At 41.7% G+C, this 21,157-nt stretch overlaps 1 protein-coding gene across 1 annotated transcript in view; it reads left to right on the top strand.

Annotated features, from left to right (window-relative positions):
• Window positions 1-21,157, top strand: part of TTC7A (tetratricopeptide repeat domain 7A) — a 174,177-nt gene that overhangs the window by 135,629 nt on the left and 17,391 nt on the right. The window lies entirely within an intron of this gene.

Here is a 21,157-nt window from a genome sequence, read left to right as displayed (position 1 = left end):
TCCCTACTAACTGTTACGCATTTTAAATACGCAGTACACTGATGTTTGAAAGATCTGAACTAAATAACTATAGAATATAGATATATATGGATGGGTTTGTAAACCTTGGGCTGTCGACTTGTGTCTACTCAAATCAAGGTAAAATGTGAGTTTATAATAAGATTAATCTGTTGTTATCTTAAACTCTGTTTTAGCTCCAAACTTCTGTAGAAAAGGTGACTCCACTTTTTGGGGGGTTTTTGGTAACACTCCCATCCAGCAAGTATTTTTTCTGTTGTACCATTCCCAAAACAATTTTAGTTACAGACACAGGGCCTAGAGATTAGTAATAACAGTAATGACAAGAATAATAATACAAGAAGCTTTCTGGAGAACCAAAACTCATTTCTCTTTCAAAATCACAACAGTAAATCATATTTCATCAATTATGTGTCTTGTTAACTGTAGCCCCGACTAGATCTCTCTAGTCTCTTTAGAAGTCCTTCATGACTAATTTTACTTTTACAGGAATTCTATATCCATGTGACTGTTTTCTGTCTTTGCTAGCAGATTTGTATTATCTGACATAAATTTGATCCTGATGAGGTTTGCAGGCAACTCGAAAACTGAAGGAGTATCAGTGCACAGGAGGACAAACGTAAAGTGAAATTGAGAGATAATATTAGAACCTATAGGCGAGGGATGAGGTTTTTCGTATTAATGAGTTCAACACAAAACCAGTGAATGAATAGCTGGTGCCTATGCCAGGAGAAGGTTACAAAACAGGTATGCACATATCAGGCGTATATGAGGCAATAATACTGATTTGTTGCTGTGATACAACCTTTACAAAATCAGTTGGCAAAAACCTGGTGAGATAGAATGATGTTCTTTGCAGTTAGTGTCATGATTTCAGTCAAGTCACTGATACCAGAGCAGCCATCAAGTTAGATGCCAACTTGATACTAATAGCTTTCATTTTTGCCTTATTTTATGGACAGAACCACATACTGTGTCTTCCCATTTCAGTTGTTTGCAATTTTCTGAAACTACACTCAGTTACAATAAAAATTTCTGAGATGCACATCTGCTCTGGCCCAATTTACTTTGGAAAATCTCACTCAGCATGGCTTAACTGTTTCTGAAAATGAGGCTAAAAAAGAGACCTTCAAGGCCTCTGTGACATCTTTACTGTGCTTTAGTATCTCCAAGTTTTGTCAGGAATGGCTTGTCTTTGTAACAAGTTAATCTGCTTTTTAGTATCCCTAAGAAAATCCTTCCTAGGTTATCCAAGTCATAACCTTTAAAAAACACATTTCATATGTGCCTAGTAGATATGTGTTTCTAAAACCTCTAAGGAGTCTTGTAAATGTTCATTCCCCGCAAGCCCCAGTAAGCTCCATCATCTCTTACTCAAGGGATAGGAGTAAAAGGGGAAAAAGACAGTGGGATGGGGAACCTAGGGGCAGAGACTCATTCCATAGGCATGTAGGGAAGAGGAAAGATAAACTCAATAGCAAAGGAGAGAAATAAGAGTAGACAGAAAAGAAGATAGAATTAGATAGGTAAGACTGGGTAGGACTGGATAGATAGGAATAGTAAGACTGGGTTAAGGAAGCAGGCTGAGGGGGGTAAGTATGTTGGAAACAATGAATTAAAAGTGTTGGTCATTAGAGAGAGACAAGGAGCATGAATCTGCAAGAGTACTTTTACTCCATAGCCTGCAGGCTCCTTAAAATTCTGAATCTTCCTATCCTGGTGCCAGCAAATATCAGTGAAAATCACTTGCTTAAGCATGTGCCTCATCTGTTTTAGCTTGGCCCTGCTGGCAGCCTGTGGTTCACACCTGTTAGCTAAGATAGCAAAGGTCTGGTGTATCCCTGTTGATATGAATCATGGCAGTAGTTATAGGATGCCACATAATGACATTCCTTTGTGTGCTTTTCCAAAAGCTAGGAAATTGCACATAACAAGTTAGAAGCATCTGATGAGCACTATAGAAAAAGCCTCTAAAGAAATTAATCATTCTGCCTTCAGAACAGAGCTGGAATAATGTGCAGTAAACAAGGATTTTAGGGCTATGCATCAAATAAAAAGGGCAAAAATAAAATATTGAATTGCTGCTAGGGAAGTGATATTGTCCTGTGTACTGAATGAGACAGCGGTCCCAATGGAGAACATAAGACTGGCTTTATGCAATTGAGGATATAATCTAACAAGTGGTAAATTCTGCATCTCCTCAAGGCCATCAGAAGAGTGCCTTTCTGAAATGTATGTATTAGCCAAGTTCTAGCTGTACTGTTATTAAAAATACAAGTTCTTGAGCACAGTACATTCAGTCCCTTACCAAAGGGAAATGTATGTCTTGGATTATGCAAGAGGCCAAACTAGATTATCAGCTAGTTCCAAGTGGTTTGAAACTATGCAAGAGACACACAGGGAGCTGAAATTAAATTCACACATGCTGTTTCAGTGCTGGTCTCCCCAAACATTTGAGTCCATAGTTTTTCCACTGTGGCAAAATTATTGTGGATGTGTAATCATTTAGGGGAAGAGGATCTGGTTGTGAGAATTATTGTTTGACTTAGTGCAAATGGCATCCAAGTGACCTAGTCCACTTTAAGGGAAAACTGTGCTGTAGCCAGTGCCTATTCTCCCTGGTGTATCAGCATCAATTAGCAAAGTATCTTGTCTCTCCCCCTGGGTTCTCAGAACTGGGTTGTCAGAGCTATATTTGGAAGATTCCAACCTGAAGAACGTTGCTGGCTTTAAATGAAGGGCACAGATCTAGCAATGAACGAGTCCATCGGGTGTCAATAACTTCACTCTTACACAGGGTAGAGTCACCACCACAATAAACACAAAGTCTTTCTCTGCGTAGCTGGAAGCGGCTGCGTTTTTCTGTGTCGGTCGGGTGTTCACATTAGCTGTCCAATCCGTGTGCTTTCCATATAAAGCACGATGCTGCATGGATGTGCAGCACCATGCAGCAGGACTGCAGTGCTGGCTGCATCTGAGGAGGTGGCTGTGCTTCACAGCAGGGGCTCTTGGCACTAGGTATCTGATCCTGTGGGAAGCAAACCACAGGCACATTGAAAACACCACATGGTTGTGCTGCTTCTTCCTAGCACTCCTGCAGTTTCTAAGTGATGCCACAGTAACTTTAAGCCTGTATTAAGAAGACACCGATGACCTTTGCAAGGTACTGCTGGCTAATACCTGATCTAGAGAAGCATGTTTTTTGAGGAGTTCTATTTTCATTTGGAAAAAACACATAGAATCAGTTCTTTGGCGCTATTGGGAGCATATTTATGTACCAAAGTACTTCTGGTGAGGTGTGGAGCTACTCCTTTGGTTGGACAACTGTTTGTATCAGAAATGATCAGCTTGGCTTGCCTCTTAGAAACTACATACTGTAAAACCACAACTCTTTTCAGGGAATATGACTTGCTAGAGGTTGGGGTTTTTTTCCCATATTTCTCCTTGTTCTGTGTCACTCATTTCCATCTTCCTTCCTTTACTAGAACAGCCCTGTTCTTTTCTTCTTCTTCCCTTTCACAGGCTCATTCTGGGGTCTGCTTGCAAAGGTCATAGAGCACTCATCCCTCCCAGGGGGGCTGATAGAGTTTCTATTGAGTAGATATCTTCACTGGTCCAGAAACAAGAGCTTAGCCCATATCCCCTTGTCTTACACTGTGACTAGTCAGCCATGCTAGAAGCTTGTCTCCGACAGCACTTTCTAACTATGGCTTAGTTCTTTCAGTATGTACCAAATTTGGTTATATAACATCATGATATACACAGCTTTGGGATGGTGATAGCAAAACTGACATGTGCCCAACCAAGTCAGAAAATATAAGCCAGGGCAGATGACACCTCCCTATAAAGCAATACACAAATCCACCTACCCCTATGTCACTAGAGAAAGGCATTGAAGTTTGCTAGTTCCCAGCCACAGTGCATTCAGTACCATTATCCCTTTTGATTCAGAGGAATATCCCTTTGGATTCAGAGAAGGAGAAGATCAATGCCAGCATGTTAGATTTGAGTCCTAAAGCTCCATTTATAATGATGCAAGATAAACTAAAAACTTTGAGATATTCAGAAGGCTTCTGCCCATCATGCATCTCACGTAGCACTTGGTTGAGTTAGAGCAGTTCTCAACATGTTTTAATTCAGGGAAGAAGAGAATTGTGTCCTTAAAAGTGAAGGACATCTCCATCACTGTGCCAGCTTTAATAACAACAACAAAACATAAAAACAAAGAAAAAATATTTACTTGACTCATACTTGAGTCTTATTGATTGCAGTGGAAGATTGTGATGATTCCTCACTTCTCTTGAAGGCTGGGGCAAGGATGATAAGGTTGTTATCAGGATGCCATATAGCTGTCTGCACTACTTTATCCCTATACTTGATAGCAAAACAAAGCAAAATACATATGGAGTTTTGTTCGGTGAGTTTTTCTGAAGGTGTAGATTGGAACAGTCTTCTGTGTTCTGTTGTGGCTACATAAATGGATGGAACATAATCTAATGAAAATGTATTTGTTTTGTTCTATAATTAAGTCAAGTAGAACATGCAGGTAACACTGGTTGTAGTAATCATCAGAGTTCTGTTTTTTCTTAGACTGTCATCTGTACCACAAAACCACAAAAAAAAAGATTGGCAGCCATACTAAGGGCTTTATAGTCATACAGTACCTTCCAACTGAAGCTGGAAAAACAAGCTTCCCATTCATCTGAGTTTAAGTCACCTAAGGTGGGCCAACAAATTGACTATAGGCAGTTTTGTGACCCTTGTTTTCTGAGATTAGTGTAGATTTTGGCCTTTCCCCAGGCAGGCCTAGTTATTTTTTGGAGGAGTTTCCATGGTAAATGCAGTTTTGGAGGTATCAGCCTAATAGCAGAATCATGGAATGGTTAAGGTTGGAAGGGATCTTGGGAGATCATGTAGTCCATCCTGCTGCTCTGGTGGCTTCATCTAGAGCAGGGTACCAAGAACCATCTCCAGCTGGGGTCTGAGTATCTTCAAGGATGGCTGCTCCACAGCATCTCTGGACAGTCAGATCCGTTGTTTGACCACCCTTAAAATCAATAAAGCTTATTCTCATGTTTAAATAGACTTGCTTATATTTCCATTTGTTCCCATCCTGTCACTGGGTACCACTAGGAAGAGTCTGGTTCCATCTTCTTTACACCTTACCATCAGGTATTTTCACCCTATTGCTAAGGTCTGCCTGAGACTTCTCTTCTACAGGCTCAACAGCCCCAGCTCTCTTGGTTTCTCCCTTGTATGATACATGCTCCAGTGCCTTAAGGATCCCAGAGGCCCTTCGCTGAACTCTGTCTGGTGTGTCCATGTCCTCCTTGTACAGAGGAGCCCAGAAGTGGACACAGTACTCCAGGTGTGGTCTGACCTGTACTGAGTAGAGGGGAAGGATCACCTCCCTCAACCTGCTGGCAACATTCCTCCTAATGCAGCCCAGGCTACCAGTAGCTGCCTTTGCTGCAAGGGCACATTGCTGGCTCATGGCCAGCTTGTTGTCTACCAGGTCCTTTTCAACAAAGCTGCTTTCCATCTAGTCATCTCCCCAAAGTGAATCTGAATACCAGGATTTTTTTCTTCAAGTAGATATTAAACATAACAGAGGCGTGACTGTACTGAGTCAGAGCAGAGGTTTAACTAGTCCTCTCCAACAGCAGCATAAGGAGGTGCCTAGGAAAGAATGAGAGCTGGGCAGGCATACATGATACTTCTAAGGTAATGACATAGCTCAGGGACGTCATGAAGTAGATTTTCTACATGCTTAGTAATTGTCAGTGGATTTCTCTTTCGTGAATTTGTCTGGAGCTTGTGTTCGCTTTCAGCATTCACAGTACTCATTGGCAAAGAGACCCACAGGTCTGCTTTCTGCTATACAAAGAACTGCCGAATTTTGTGTGTTTTCAATGCAGCTCTTCCTAGCCAGGCTCATGCACGTTGTTCTTATTCATCCCACCTCCCATTACTGATTTCATAGGTGTCTTATCATTGAATCACTCCCATTCCTTTCATTATTACCATTGCCTCTCTCTGAACTTCTTGCAGTTCTTTTTAAGACAAGGATGCTAAAGCAAATAATGCACTTATGAAAAATTAGCTTAGCTTCAAGTGCAGTGTTGTAGACTCAGTGTTAAAAAAACCTGTCAGTCCCATGGTTTTCTACTCATCTGATGGTTACATATGTAAATGTTTATATAAATACAATGTTGTATTTCAAATACTTTGTATTAACGTGATCATGTCACCACAGCTCTGTTTGCATCTCCTCCTGCCTGTAGGGGCTGGATTTTTTCTCAGCAGTCAGCATCTCTAATTAATGGATTGTGACTTATCATAGCGGTGAGCCATGTAATGGTGTTGTCTCAGGTCCTTGCAGAGATGTCTGTGTCCTAGTCTGTGAATACAACACAGCCAGTGAGCATGCAGTTCTAGTCTTTGATACATACTCTTAATTTGGCTTGCCAGTGACATCCTTTTAGCTGCTGCAACACAAACTGCTCTCTGCTGCTAATGTTAGAAGCTGAAGAGCTTGCTTGAGAGCAGGTTTTTGTATAGATAATGTTCTTTTTGCCTAAGATGAGTACATTGTTTTTTATTAGATTTGAGCATTTAAAAACTGTATGATGCTTTGTTTAAATCTTCTTCTCTTAATTGTTCAGTTGGATGCAAGGGCTCAATAAAAAGAAAGAGACTTCACAAAGAGTCTTGGACTATTTAATTTGGCCTTCATTGTGTACTTAGGATGCAATTTCATGTTCCTTTTAGTAGGAGAGTCAACCTATTGTCTCCAGACTCGCATTCGGTAGCATCAGGATAATTTGAAGACTACAGTTTCCACTGATTAGAACATGGAAATGAATTATTTCTGTTCATTTATTTCATTTTACCTCACAGTATGGTGCATGCATCCTTGTTTTCAAAGGCATCCATTCACATAATAAAACCATGGCTTGATTGCTTAATATTTTTAAGGATGACATGTGTTACTTCCTGGGGGATTCGTTTCATGCTGCCATGAAGTAATCATATAAATCATGGGGCAGATTCTCAGTGTGGGTAAATTACCATAACTTAATCATACCAAGGTCTGTATGTTTTGTAAGGTAGCTAGGACCCTAATTAAAAGCATTTTTACCTTAAAAGCTGAAGGTGGAATGCTTTCTATGCTAAAATATGGGGAAAAAAGAGCAGAGTTTTCACATTATCAGAGTTATTTATCATCTAAGGAGCTACTTGATATCCATGGTTTATCCAATTTATTTGTTGTTTTGTAGGTAAGGGTGCCATCATCTGTTTCCATTTTCTAGAGACATTTCTTGTTCATTTTGTATTTGTGTACAGAGAATGGAACATCACAATTAAAATGTATCTCCCTGTAGTTAGGAAAACTGCACATTTGTCTTGAGTGCAATTAGGTGGATAATTGTATCTGGAGATACAATGAGCTACCTGTTTTAATCTGTTCTGGAGATACTTCTTCCTTGCTGCATTTAATGCTCCTTTGCTCTTGTTTTGGTAAAGGTAATAAGCAGAATTAGGGTCTGGGTAATTTTGATTAAGTGGACAGTTGTGATACTGAGAATATTTTTCCTTATCATGGCTCCTACTTAAATACTTAAGGGGAATCTTTAAGAATTCGCTGTCATAAGAGCTTGAATTTCAGTAGATGACAGCAAAACTAATTTCTAACTGTTCTTTGACATACAAAACAATTGAAGCTTTTTAGTAAGACTATTTTTAAAAGTTTTTTTCTTAAGTACATATATGCATTGAGTTTATTATTTAAATTTTTTTTATACTGTCAGGTGTGTTTATGATTTATTTTTCTTATTCAGAATTTCTGTATGTAAAATCTGCTTCAAGAGAGGTTTTAAAGTTTTGATGTACGTATTGACTGTAGTTTTTAATTCCATTGTGTCTGCGTGATCCTAAGTTGCTGCGGCTTCTGAGTTATAACATAGTAAAATGCACAGAAATAGAAATATAAAAACTTAACATTGCAGATTAAAGTACTTAAGGTATTACATGTGTCATGTCCTCCAAGCCTAAGAAGCCACGAGCTGTGTTACTAGGGCTGTTTGTGGAGGATGCTGATGGCAGGGACGATCTCTTGGTGTTTCAAAAGGACCCAAAGCAAATGCATGAGGGCGAGTGAGCTCCTGCTTTCTCTTCCCAAGCTGAGCAGCCCTTCATGCTGTTTTATCAGAACACTTCAGGCTAGAGCTTTGCTGCTGTTGTGCGACAGGGTGGGTCCTTCCTCCTCCGGAGAGCAAAGATCTGCAACTCAGTCATTTTCCATGGAAGACAATTCAGCGCGGAGGGCTGGAGACGAGGTGGAGCCCTGGCTCTCGCCATCCCCGGCACCGCCAGCTCCGCTGCACTTTCAGCTGTGATTATGTGTCACACTGTACTCTAAACCTCTGTGAAACAGGGATGAAGCTACTCATCTACTTCATCTGGGGTTTGTAGAGCTTAATTAATATCTGCGCATACTTGCAGATGACAGGCGCTCTGTAAGCACAAAATCTTATTTATTCTAATTATATGTCTTGATTCCTGTGGTGCTTTATTATTCGTTTGGGCTTTTGGACCACAAATTATTTTGGGCACAGTGCTGCGACTGCTCAGCACAAAGGAAGTGCTTTACAGCTCTGAGTACCCTTATGTCCCTAAATGTAAGGAGCGACGAAAACATTATTGCGGTGGGAGTGGGATTTAGAAGGCAGATCTGTGAACTGTTTCTTCGTCTCTCAAAGGTTTGTAATCATTAGAGGAATCTGCCTTGCCTGTGTGTTGTGCCTTGCCCTCCATTCTATTGATAAATTGTCGCAGCAGGGCTGTGAAGGACAGAGTAAACAGGAGCAAATGCGAATCTGAGGGCTTTCTAGCACAGCCCTCTTCTCTTCCTGGGGATAAGATATGACAACGCCTGCAAAAAATAGCTTTTTGCAGGGGGGGAGGGAGGGAGGGTGCTTCCTTTCTCTGACAGTGAACGAATCCTTCTGCTCTGCAAATTCCATGCAAGCAGAACATCTTTGGACCGGTTCAGTTCTGCAGTTTCCCTGGGTGAGAAGGGGGTTGGATTTTTAAGAGAGACATGACAGACCTTAAGGTAGAAAAAGCACTCGAGTAGGCAGCCGTGATGAGCCTTTCCGAAAATGGAGTAACCTTGAACAAAGTGCCTTTTTTTTTTTTTTCTTCCTCCTTTCTTAATTAAGAAATAGTGACAGGCAACAGGAGATTCTAGCAACCCAAAGGAAGACTAGTGACGTAATCTGTGATGCAGCTTGGAGAGCTGCAGACTCTGGGACTGTCTTAGGTCTACCTAATAAGGAGTGTACAAGAAAACACTGAAGGATGAATTTGCAAAGTCCTAGTCTCCAGCAGGATATTTTTGGACTACTCTGATAGTACAAAACATATTAAGAGTTTTGCCAGCCCCATAAGTTTTCCCTTGATATGGGGAAATCCCTATATGCTGCTACCAATTTTTTTTCAGTTTTTTTTTCTATTCCATGCACTTCATTTCTCCTGTATATTTGGAGAACTATGGGTGTGTAAGAGAGAAGGGGAGGGGAAAGAATTAGAAGGGACATAGAAGACACAGCAGAAAGAAGAATGCTGCTTACTTTAAAATACTGAGGCAAGGCTCTGGCCAGCCAGAGACAGGTGAAATCACACCTTTTCTCTTACATTAGTTGTTCAACAGATTGCATCTTCCTTTTCCATCCCTCTCTGCCTTATAGATTTCTGTAGTAGATGAGCCCAACTTTGATTTTCACCAGAAGGCTCTGGGATATTTATGGTATTTATTTGCTATTTTATCCAAGAAAGGTAGCATTCACTACAAAGAATCTGAAAGTGAACAGAAGGTTGTTTCATTGTCTGAAAACAATAGAACAAACAATCCAGGACCAAGAAATTGGGAGGAGCTCTTCAGCACTTTGGAAAATTTGACTCCTGAGGCAGGAACTTAATACACATTTCCTCTTTGTTCTTTGTGACATCTAAACTTGTTTATTTTTTATGTGCTGAAAATACTCCTCTTACTCCTTTCCTCTCATCCTTCCCATACTTCTGGAAAGCTCCAAGGCTATCAAAGAGCTGCTGTGTAATATTGCTCATGTGACTTTTGCCTAAGTTTTTGCAAAAATGCTCAAGAGAGAGAAGCCCCAGCTGGAAAAAGAGCAGGGGAAAAACCCCAAACCACCTATGACGGTCACATATGGACAAGAGAGTGCTTGACTTGTCAGGGCAGCAAAACAAAGACTGGGAAGGGGGTGGACGTTTTCCAACTACAGGTATGTGTGGAAACAACTATTGAATGCTGCAGGGAGACAAAAGCTGAATCAACTAAAGGATGCAGCTTTACCTGCTTTAAATTGGTGCTGAAGATTGAAGAGGGTTCCCAGACATCGATGCAGAGAGGTTCGGGAGCAGCCTTCCAGGACAAGATGTGGGAAGAACAGTATGACCCCTCTGATACTGGAGCTTGATCAATTTATGAGGAAGGCAGTGGGCAGCCCTGAAGGTCCCTGTAGGTAGAATTTAATGAAGCTCAAGACAGTGCTTGCCCGTTTAGGCACGCAGACCTCCCTGCCCAGACCACAAGTGACCAAGTTCATACTGTCTTCACATGTGACCTGAAACCTAGAGTGTCCAGCTTAAAATGTCTTGCAGGCCCACCTGCTCTCCTGCCTTCCAATTTCCTTTTTCTGCTGAAGGAACTCAATTCCCAGAAACATTTTGTAATTATTTTGAGTTTTATTATTTTTTAAATTAAAGGTGTAGTTTGAATGTTAGTAGGGCTTCCCTGGAACACAGCCCTGACCTCCATTTTTTATATATATTTTTAATGAGTTGTCAAGTGGCTTGTGTGTATCATGGAGTGGAATGATGGATGTAGATGGACTTGGGAGAGTTGCATTGACATTCTCTTAAAAATAAGCAGCATTGTGGCAGCTCAGCTCTATTGACAATAGCATCAAGTCAGGCTTAATACCGTAGTTCCTTATTGAATGAATCCACCCTGTAGGAAACAGTATGACCTTCCTGTGTGTGTGCAAGACAAAAAAATCAATGTTAATCCCTTGGGAGGAAAAATGTAAGATTAATGGAACAGTCAAGTGAGGCTAATGAGAATCAGATGGCAAGAATGTTAATTTGGGAAGAGATACTTGTCGTATAAGCTGTCTGAAGGTATAACACAGTAGTTGCCATAGATCACCAAATGCCATGTATTCTCCTTAGATACATATCTGCAAGATGTAATTTAATGGATTTGCAACTCTTCTGTATGGCTTCCTGACAGAACAACAGGGGATTTTCAAGCTAATCACCTTTCAGTGGCATGATTTATGACCAGCATAGTTAGCTGAGCCTTTCTTCCATCAGGAAGGGCATGGGCTGGAGACAGTCATTGGGCACAGCATACCAACTGGGAACTGCTTAATCGGAAACAGGCCTGAGCATCTCTGTCTTGTGGTTGATCTCTGGAGTCATGCAGCTCACTGGCATTGTTGAATATAATGTTTGCCTAAATTGGTCCTCAATACTAGTATTTTTGGAAGTCGAGTAGGTAGTAATTTTTCTGTCATGCTTTACTTAATAGCCATCAGCTTTGTAAGAAAAAACCAAAACAATGGGCTTTTATACTTCTTTCCTTCTGAGAGTCTGAGGTGGCAATTCCATTTTCACAGAATCACAGAGTGTTAGGGGTTGAAAGGGACCTCTGGAGATCATCGAGTCCAACCTCTCTGCCAGGGCAGGCCCACCACAGAATCTAGGGCGGATCACTCAGAAATGCATCCAGACGGGTCTTTAAAGTCTCCAGAGAAGGAGACTCCCCAGCCTCTTTGGGCAGCCTGTTCCAATGCTCCATAACCCTTATAGTAAATAAGTTCTTCCTCATATTGAGGTAGAACTTTGGTGCTCTAGCTTGCATTCATTGCCCCTCATCCTAGCACAGGGCACAACTGAAAATATATTGGCCCTTCCTTCTTAACACACTCCCTTCAGTTCTTCTAAGTCATAGGTGAAAATTCACATTGCCTAGCTCTCAGCTTTTAGCTTAGGTAGATGTGTTGGTCACTCTCCACCTGTTGCCCAGAGAGAGGGACTTCTCCCAGGTCAGTGTGCAGAGCCACATTTGTTAGGCTTCTGCTCTGCATTGCCTCGTGGATTGTGCAATCCTAGATCCTATAGATCCTATACCCCTTCAGATTAGTCACATGAGACAGTATCTGGAGCATGACCTGAAGCAGGAAATGAGGTGAAATTACTTTGTTTTGTTCCAGATAAATTACTGCATTGTTATTTTTCATATTTAGCCCAGTTCTCTCATTTCTTGCATTCACTTGTTCAGCATTCATTTTAATACAAAGGTTAGGTTCATAAAAACATCAGGTTTATGATTGCCTCACTTACCAGGCTATATCTGCTTTCTGAGATTGTCACCAGCATAAGAGTGCAAATAAAAGTCAGCTGTAACATGGCAGCATCTCAGTAGTGCCAAGCTGTACAGTGAAGATTATTTTTTTATGCTTTTATTTGTCAGCATTGACTAAGCAAAGGTAATGTAAAGGCTGTAGCAGAGTTTCCCAGACAGGATTATGGGGGTGATAGGAGCTAGCACTTAGCGTTACAATAACAGACACCAATGTGAGAGAGGCATCACTGCCCACTGCTCCTCTTGCATCCTAGGAGCAGAGCAGTAAAAGAAGAGGCAGGTCTGTGGAGCTGTAGCTGAGGTTTGCTGCTTTACTCAGGAACAACAGTCTTTTAAGGTTTGATTCATTAGGTTAGTACTGTGTGGGCTTTGCTTTGATTCCCCCAAAATCCAAACTGTGGTTAATGTGACTCTGAAGGAGGGCCTTACTTTGTGAGCCTTACTGAGTTTTACAACAAACCAGGCAAGCTCAGTATCAGCTCAGAAATGAGTGGGGAACAGGCCTCCAAGTCAGCTAATTTTGAATGTCAACATGCATGGTAAAAAGCTAATTGAGATACTCAGAAACTGTCATGTGCCTTTTTACTTGCATTTAGACGAGATGTACAGTATTTGAGTCAGCTCGGCAGTGTTCCAGTTGATGAAAGCCTTGATGATACCTGATACCAGTGATGATATATTAAGTGCGCTTAATATCTTAGTGCACGTGTCATGAGGCACATTAGAATCATAAAAGAATTTAGGTGAGAAAGGACCTTTCCTCTAGAGGTCATCTGGTCCCTCCTCCTGCAGCTGGGCCAAATTCAAATATAGAGCCAGTTGCTTAGGTCCATGTCAAGCTGAGCTTTGAGTATTTCCAAGGATGGAAATTCTGTCACCTCTCTGGGCCCACATTCTGATGTTGCGCCACTCCATGTGAGGAATTTCTTCTAAGAGCAAATCAACTAGAATTTTCCTCTCTGCACCTTAATCTGTTGCAACTAAGCACTTCTGAGAAAAGTTTAGTCCTGTCTCTTTTCACTCACCCATCAGGTACCTGAAGATGGCTATAGGATACCTTCTTAGCCTGGAGAGGGAAGAGCTGGATATATGCTTCTGTCTCTGACTCTTCATAATAGCATGATGCCCCCAGCATCTCAGTGGCCCTCCACCTACCCTTCTCCCATTTGCCATCATCTTTCTGATACTGGAGAACCCAAAACTGGTGACAGCACTCCAGATCCTGTCTCACAAATGACAAATAGAATGGTTATTTTAGCCTGCTGTGATGTATTACCTAATGCAGCACAGTATGCTATTCACCTTCAGCGCTGCATGGGAGCCCTGCTGACTCCTCCTCAGATGTTGCCCACCAGCATCCCTAAGTTCTCTTCTGTAGAGCTGATGCCCTGTTGGCATCCAGCCTGTACAGTTGCATGAGCTTATTCCATCCCAGGTGCAAGATCTCACTGTTCAGCAAATGTGATTTTCCTTAAGGCTCCAGTGAGACTGGGGCACTGAAGGGCCAAGCAAGACCTTCATCATTAAGGGCCAGAGATGAGTCACTCATAATGATCGCTTACAGCAAGTAAGACTTCAGCCAGAATAAGTAAAACATTAAGTTTGTTCAGTGCTTAAATGAAATACAGAGCTGCCATCTCTGAGTTATGCTGAGATTTTGGTATCAACTCTGAATTTTTCAGTAACCCGCAGAGCCCTTTGTACAAAAAGCCAGACAGTGTTCAGTATTTTTTTCCACATTGTGGACAGTAAGGAATGGTATTGCCCAAGGCAACATGAGCAAAATCAGAGAAATGTGATAAAATTAGGCCTGTTGGGAAATCAGTACTCATTGGAAAGCTGTTGGAGTAAGGCACTTTTAGTAGGAGGGACCCTGGTGTGACCTCGTGATTTTTTGCTTTCCGTGTTTGTCTGTAAACCAGCAGGCTGCTGGAAAGGTTCTGGCACCCTCCGTGGCCTACAGCAGGGAAGTAAATGAATGGGTGTGTGTGTACTCAAAGGTTTGTGAAATGTAGCGTCAGCTGCTTTAACAGGCTCAAATTTTCATGACCTCCAGGGTTACGAGCTCAAGCCAGGACACTGGGGCTCTTAACCCTGGGGGTCATGAAAAGCTGCTGCTCCATCTATTAGCACGGCAAACACCGTTGCCATTTAGTGGTAAGCTTATCCTTGTGGTCCCTGTCTCTGCTTGTGTTACAAGCAACAGTTCCCCCACTTTTTCTCCACAACGTGTCAAGCCAATCTGTGTATTGCAGAGCTTAACACCTGCATTGAACATGACATGAACCAGCACTGAAGAGGCTGCGTAGGGCTGAAATGTAGCACTCGCTCAGCACATGTGAGCATAACGTGCCCACATGGCCAAACCTCATTGGTAGCAAAGGGTGAACTAAAAATTGCATTTAAAAGAATTTCTCAAGGAGCACTGAGATCGTGATTATGTTTTTAAAAAAGGAGAAATGTTAGCTTCATCCTTCTGTAAATATTCCCTGGGCGGTGTTCCCCAGGGCAGCTAATGGCCTGCAAGTTTGGCACTTCTGTGGGATTGCATGGTTTTGAATAAGAGAGCAGTATTATTCTCTTGCATCTAAACAAAAGCTGTAGCGTTTCTGAGTCTCTAGTTACAATTTTTGCCCCCCATTGGCAGGCGGTGACCTCTTTGAGGCTGTCACTTGCAGCTCGGCACAGCACGGGAGTGGCTAATGCTGACAAATGAAGCGCGGTCAAACTAAACAAATGCCACAGTAAGGCATTTCTAAAGTCATATATGGCCCCACACTGCATTGTGAGGCTCAAAGCTTGATGCAGTAGGAAAATGTGTGGACTTGTTAACATCGAGCCAGACAGCAAAGCTTTTAAATTTTTTTTCTCAGCTGAGATTGTGAACATGAGGATAGTTCAGGACAGGCTTCACGGGTAAAAGCAGATACAAGTTCTTCTTGTGGCTTCAGTGAGAGGAAGAGATTCTGCACATATTTCATGCCCTTTAAGAGCAAAATTGCCTGCAGTATCCTCGGCACTGGGTTCATGGACTGTTTGGTATCCTGTTTGCCTGAAAAGTGTCTTGTCATGAGAGCAAAAGTAAACAAATGTAGAGAGAGACTGATAAAATGTACAAGCCCTGGAGATTTCCGGGGTTTAGGAGCAGAAACCTTCACTTCAGGATTCCTTGCTGTTGTTCCTAGAATACCACAAATAGGTCAAACAAGCAACCTTGAAAGCTCAGAACTGCTTTTCACTAATAATAAATGATTGTGCAAGTATTTGACATAAGTGTTTTTTTCATATTTCTGTACCTTCAAATTACTTTTCTTTAAGTATCACCATAGTCACCAGTGGTTAGGAGATTTTCTAAGTTCATAGATCTTGCATTCTCTGAGGAATTCTCTATTATATATATTATTTGCTGGCTGACACAGCAAGAGAGACAGACTGAAAGGATATACCTTTTGTAACTAATCTCTTACTTTGAATAGTGAATGAAGAACAATCAAAGGAAATGGTTTGGAAGTAACCCATTGTTTAAAAGCAGCTTTCCCAAACCAGCAGATATTAAACAAAAGCATTGAAAATAGCAGCATCACAAAGTAAAAATGGTGCATATGTAAGATCCTTGAGCCAAAAGGCAGCCTATGTTTTATAAATTTATTTTTAGCTTGGTCAGCTCTACTCTGTGATTTTATCAGTATCTCTGGAATATCTGCTAGTCTCTGGAATAAGAATGCTCACATAATGTTGTGTCAGCGCAGCTGTGACAAGTCATGAGATATACATGTAGTGCAAACCCTTTCAAATCAAATTCGTACAACTGAAATTCTGTAAATAGATCAAATCTTGATAGTTTTGCAGTACCCTGTTTCACTCTCACAAACTGGCATCAAACAGGGACAGAAGAGCAGCCTTGTTGTGAGTGCAGCCCTACTATTTTTGCATACTTAGAACTAGACAACTTGCAAACTTTTTCCATCTCAGTAGTCACAGAGCCTGTCACAGTTTGAGAAGAACCAGAGGGACTGCTTCTCTGCTTCTCATATTAGAAGAGAGCTCCCTTTAGAAGAAGCTCCCTTTAGAAGCTCCCTTGCTCAGATACCACAGAGCTGATGGTGAAAACTGAAAACTTGCGAATTACATGGAATTATTATGGCTTTTCGGTACCTATGGAAGCATATCCCAGTGCTTGGGGCAAGGAAGAAAAACTTATGTCTTTAACATTACCTAGGCTTGAGATGTTAGGTAAGGTTTGTTGTTCTCAAGGAAGGGGGTTAGGGAAGCAGCTGTGTAGGTGTGGATGCCACCCCCTTCCCCAGTTGGCTGGCACTGCTACACACAGACCATGCTTAAATATTACTATCCCTTACTTGCTGCACAAAACACAAGAACGTGATGCTTCCACAGCTCCTCCAGGATGTTGGGAAATCGGCACTTCAAGAGGTAAACCAGGGAAGAGGTAAAAGCAACTATCACAAACAAAGCTACTGTGCTTCCAGTAATCCCCATTTGAAGGAGAAGAGTAAAAGGTAGCCTTTAAAACAACTGGCTTTCTGTGATATTGTACATCTTAAGTGCTTCTGCTAGTGCTCTTACACCACAAGCAAGCAACTAACAATGGTTTGGGTCAGCAACCCTGGCCTTAAAACAAAAGATAGGGGATGGCCAAGGTTAACAAGTGCAAAGTATTTAGTAAACAAGAAGTCCAACACCTTAAAGATGAGGAGGGAGAGCCATGGGAGGTGGGTTTTTTTTATGTATTACTATCCAAGAACTTGAGGGCAGTTTCAACACCCAGCTAGCATACAGACTTTAGAACAAACTTCAACTGCAGTAAAGCAGGTGGCCAGTGCATAGCAGGTATAAAGTTAATTTAAACGTAAAAGAGATATTTCAAAAAATGAAATGAAACTGTGCAGCAGGTACAATCTGAACATGACCTACTGAGGCTTCCTTCCTATGCATTATGATACAATTCACTGGAGGGCTGTTCATCAGAAACAGATCATGGTTTTGTATTCAACATTATCCCTGCTATCCTCCATACCACCAGCACCCCTAAATCAATTTCTGCATCATGTGGTTGGCACAAGCATTTTATGCTAGATCTGTCTGGACTTAGTTTGTCTTGCAAGTGATCCTGTGAATGAGTTTGCCCAGCCTTTAAAAGCTAAACCCTCAAGTATACCTGCAAAGTATTTTTCAGTCTGAGCAAAGCTAGTGCCACAGGAGGAGTGAAGATAAAAAAATTCTCTTTTCAGACTTTCCTTGGGTGCAGCAGTGTCACAACAGATTTCTCCTTAAGAACCTCCTCCAACTGTTCATCAGAACTAGTCAGCAGCAGAGGCTGGAAGCAGAATGGGGGGCTGGGGGAGGGACTTTATTCTCATACTGGGCCAGATACTCTGAACAATAAAGCCAAGTGGGTAAAAGCAAAAGACATGTTAACTGAAGCGAGCTGAACTGTTCCTTCATGACTGCCTGAGGCTCTCTCAGTTTATACTGCATTTAATTCTGCGATTCTGGGCCCTAATCCTGCAGTCATGATAGAGTGACTTAGGCCACCAAAAAACCCAGACCTTAACATAAGAAAAAACAACCTAGCTACTCTGAATTTTTATTAAATCAAGCCTGAACAAAGGTGTTAATATTTAACTTGAAGCTCCAGTTTAAAAAAGAATGAAAATCTAGTATTGCACATGATAAGCTCTAGATCCTAATTAAGCTATACCCTAAAAAAACATATAATGGAGATGATATTGAAAATCCTCAACCAGCCTCACCCCATTAAAGCTACTGAAGTTTTGCCAACATGTCCTCAGTGGAGCTGTAGCCAAGGATTTGAGAGGTCCATGGTGTCTAAAATTGTCTCCAGACTACCTGAAACTATAGAGGCCCAGGATCTCTGCAGAGCCATTGAGCAGTGTTTTTCTTTGTTTTCATCTTTGCATTAATTTCTTTGAAAATACCCAGCAGAGCAATAAGAAGGGATTGTTTTTAATCTTTAGAGATGATAGCATGCTGTTATGCATCAAGGACGCTCAAAAACAAAGCATCAGATAAACTGTACCAGGAGATTTTATTTTTTTTCACCTCTGGGCTTTTCTGAAAATAAAACACATTCCGCACGGAGCTTGCTGTTGATGAGACATCTATAGGTTCAGTTTGTCATCCCAGAAGCATGAACAGCCCCGTGTTCAGACAATTGTCGGGTATGGCGTGTGTGAAAATGCAGCTGGAGCCTGCCTGTGCTCAGCACCCAGAGGGAGGGTGGTCATTATCACTACAGGGGCAGCTGGAGCCTGTCCCTGAGCCAAGACCTTGCTTCATGCAATCAGAAAATTTTGGTGGTACAGAGTGGATTTTACATTCCCTTCCCTGAGAGAGGGTAGCTGAAGTTGGAATTTTATACCCTACTGCTGGCTGAGTTTAATACCGGTCTGTGCTTGTTTTTTTGTGTTAAACTAGACAGCACGGGGGACAGAAGAGCACCTTCTGCCATCCAGGTTTCAAATCATATTAGCAACAACTATTTTTGTAGCTGCAAATCTATCGCTTCTCTTGTTTGAGATGTCTTCAGCAGTGTCCTTTCCTGCCTGAATGAACGAGGATGTAAAAAACAGTAATTATAAATCTCATTGACTGCCTTGTATTCAAGGGCGTGTTCCCCCCGAGCGTTGCTCTGGAGTGTGTTACCCAGGAGACTGTCCTGTACAATCCAAAACAGAATTATTCTGACCCAGTGAGCTTGTTGGAGGAGAGAACATTTGGGATGCTGACCTGCTGCCACAGCACAGTAAATGCATTTTTCTCATTTCACAGCAAGGCAATGCTGCAGTGCAACAAGGCCAATACATTCAAGTATTCTTCTGAGGCGTGGCTTACATCTCGCTGACAAGTGCTGGCTTCCTAAAGACACAGAAAGAGAGCCTAGAACAGCAATCACAAACCAGAAATCCTGCTGATTGCCCACACAATTTCAGCAGCTTTCTCTGAAGGCTTGGTTGTCTTAGACCTTTCTGGGTAAAACCATAAATACCTCAGATGGTATAACACAGTATCAGTGAAGCCCTTTCTTAAAGTGGTTAAGTCAGGCTGTGCTCATAAGGCAGGCTAAAAAGCATTCAATAAGCTTCAATAAGACAGCTGACTGTTCTGCCTCAGCATAACTACTAACATGCTTCAATACCGTCCTTTCCCCATCGATCTGATTGTATTTGGGATCTGTACAGGTACTTTCCTTAGTCCTGAGGAGTTTATTATCAGCATCCATCATGATGCCTTACAGTTGGGAAACTGCACAAAGCCTTGTCAATCCCCCCCCTGTCACAAAAGGGCTGTAAAACCTCAGCAATCCTACGCTCGGGAGGGGGGGGAGGAAATAAAGATGAAAGAAAGCACTTCCTAGAACAGTAGCAAACACAAACCACAGCTGTTTCCATCCATTTTCTCAATTACTGTCAGTGCACAAAAGGAACACACTGCTATGTGGTAGCTTAGGCAGTTGCATCCTCTTTGTGCTTAAGTAGGAGAGGCAGATGAGGTGCAGAGCAGTCACTCCCAGCAGGTATGCAAACCAATTGAGTTTAATTAGAAACATTCTGCTGAAAATGTAAATGTTTTACAAGTACATCATCCCCATCAGGGGCCTTTGCACGAGCCTGTGTTTTATTGAGGCTTTGTCACAACAATGACTGAAGATGCTCCTCTCCCTCACTCCCTATCGCCAGAGCTCCCTGGACACATGAGCACTGGACTCATGTCATACTGGTACATGGTGGGTCTTTTCCACATTGCTACCTCCCTGGGCATCTCACGCTAGTTCATTTAAAGTACCCATGCCCATTCTTCTAGCACTAAGGCAGACCAACCTCATTAAAGGGAAAGGGCTTTCCTAGACTTCAGAATGCATGCAGTGCTAAGGGCTGTACTGCTTCTTGCTGTCCTCTTCACACCATATGGATTAAAAAGGCTTCAGAAAGTTTATGGGTTTGTTGGGATTTTTTTGCTTAGGTCTGTGAACAGCACTAAAATGTATCTTACGTGTATGTTTCAGTGTTACTCAGTTCATTACATTTATGCCTTTGAGTTTTTTCACTGGTTGGCTGAAAATCATGAGTGATTTATTTTACTTTTCTGATGATGTAATGTTTTTCCTCTGGCAGTTCTCAAGAAAATTAATTTTTTCCTCCTTCAAATACAGTATCTATCATTAGACTACTGCCAAACTATGTAACCAATGGAACAACTGGTCTGTAGTGCAGGCAGCTTGGTGCCATCTAAGCAAGGGATACTCTACAGAAGTTTTTGGTCAATTGAAACCTGGTTCAGGTTACTAGTCATTAGAAGTCATGCCCTTACCTGTTGTCTTTGGAGAGGTTCCAACTATTTTTTTCCATTCTCTTCAATTAAGTGACAGGCTGATGAGTCCGTGCCTGCAAAGGAGGTATACAGGTGCTTGAGGAAATCACATCTATTGTTACTATAGTTGGCAGGCTGTCTAGAGTCAATAGCTTCATAAAAAGATAATTATCTGTTCCTCTCTGCACATGGTTTAAGACAGTGCTGCACTGCTTGACTATTGTTCAGAGCTCATGTATAAGCCATGGACCTGCCAAACTGACAGCTCCTGTGGTGCTTCTCTAGGAGTAAGGATGTCTCTGAATGGTGAAGTGCAGCTAGATAATTCTGCTGCTG

The sequence above is a fragment of the Chaetura pelagica genome, unplaced genomic scaffold, assembly GCF_000747805.2.
Source record: "Chaetura pelagica isolate M959 unplaced genomic scaffold, ChaPel_1.0 scaffold13, whole genome shotgun sequence".
Classification (NCBI taxonomy): domain Eukaryota; kingdom Metazoa; phylum Chordata; class Aves; order Apodiformes; family Apodidae; genus Chaetura; species Chaetura pelagica.
This window is presented reverse-complemented; position numbering and strand designations above follow the sequence as displayed.